Here is a 1,191-nt window from a genome sequence, read left to right as displayed (position 1 = left end):
ACTGCATTCTTAGTGCTTCTGTTTTCTTCCTCTCCTTTGTTTCTTCAGTCACTTCCAAATTTCTTCCTCAAGGTCCTTATCCCATCCTCCTTCCCATTGCATTTATTTATTTGATTAGCTATTAATAAATCCTTCATGTCTTATCATTCTTTGTGTCATCATTAGGGCTTTAGCATTAGCACAGAAAGTAAACAGTAGAACTTCTCTTGATGTTGGAGCAAATCCTTTTCTCTGAAACATCCATGCAGAATTTGGATTAGACCTTGTGTTACATCCAAAGGCAGCCTGATCTCCCGCTGGTGTATTACGTACACTCTGGAGGGAACTGGATCTTGCTCCTGCATGTTCCTGATTTTGGGGGAACTGACAGGCTAATTAGATCCCTATTACTGTGTGAAGGAGCTCACAAGGATTCTTTAGTTTGTATTCTGGTAGAAATTGCCGTTTTACACGTTGTGTCACTTGAAGAGCAACAGAGGAGTACAGTAGAGTGCCACCTTAGTGTTATCTTTTCCCAACTCCTGACTGACCAGAGTTTGCTAGCAGGTACCTAAGTGGATCTAATCCATTTCCACACTGGGAATTCTGCAGGGATATTAGCTTTGGTTCTGGCCCGAGGTGAAAAAGACCCTCTGTGGTGGACATTGTAAGAGGATTTTTTCCATTTTAAGATCTCTTTGCACCGCCTTTGGGGCTGCAAGGCAATATCTGCTCAGGAGCAGTGCATATCTCTGAATCAATGCTGTAAGAGAAGTCAGGATGGGGAGTAGATAAGGATGCACAGAGAAATTGAATTTGCTTATAATATTATTTATTTAGCATTTTTTCAAATTCCTTTGGGAAACACAAAACATTAAACTTAGAGGTAATTCTAGAGAAATTAGATGGATTTTATTTTAAATGGTTTTAATTCATGAGAGGTTTGGGCAAGTGAAAGAAATGAAAACTGCTCACATAGAGAAAATATCAACTTGCATCAACTAGAAAGGCTTGAATTACTGCTTGTGCAAAACTGCAGAAAATGTTTACAGGCGATGCTTGTCTTACATCAGATGATTTCCCCCACTTTGCCTCCCCCTTCTCTCTTGAGCTTTTTCCTTTCTATGATCTTTCTTTTCCTTTTTGCTTGCTCTCAACCTCTCACTTTTTGCTAGTTCCCAGTTTTCCTCTTCCAGTTCCTCACCACACTCT

This window comes from Mesitornis unicolor, unplaced genomic scaffold (genome assembly GCF_000695765.1).
Source record: "Mesitornis unicolor isolate BGI_N332 unplaced genomic scaffold, ASM69576v1 scaffold53137, whole genome shotgun sequence".
NCBI lineage: Eukaryota > Metazoa > Chordata > Aves > Mesitornithiformes > Mesitornithidae > Mesitornis > Mesitornis unicolor.
The sequence above is the reverse complement of the archived record's forward strand: the minus strand, read 5'-3'. Positions refer to the sequence as shown.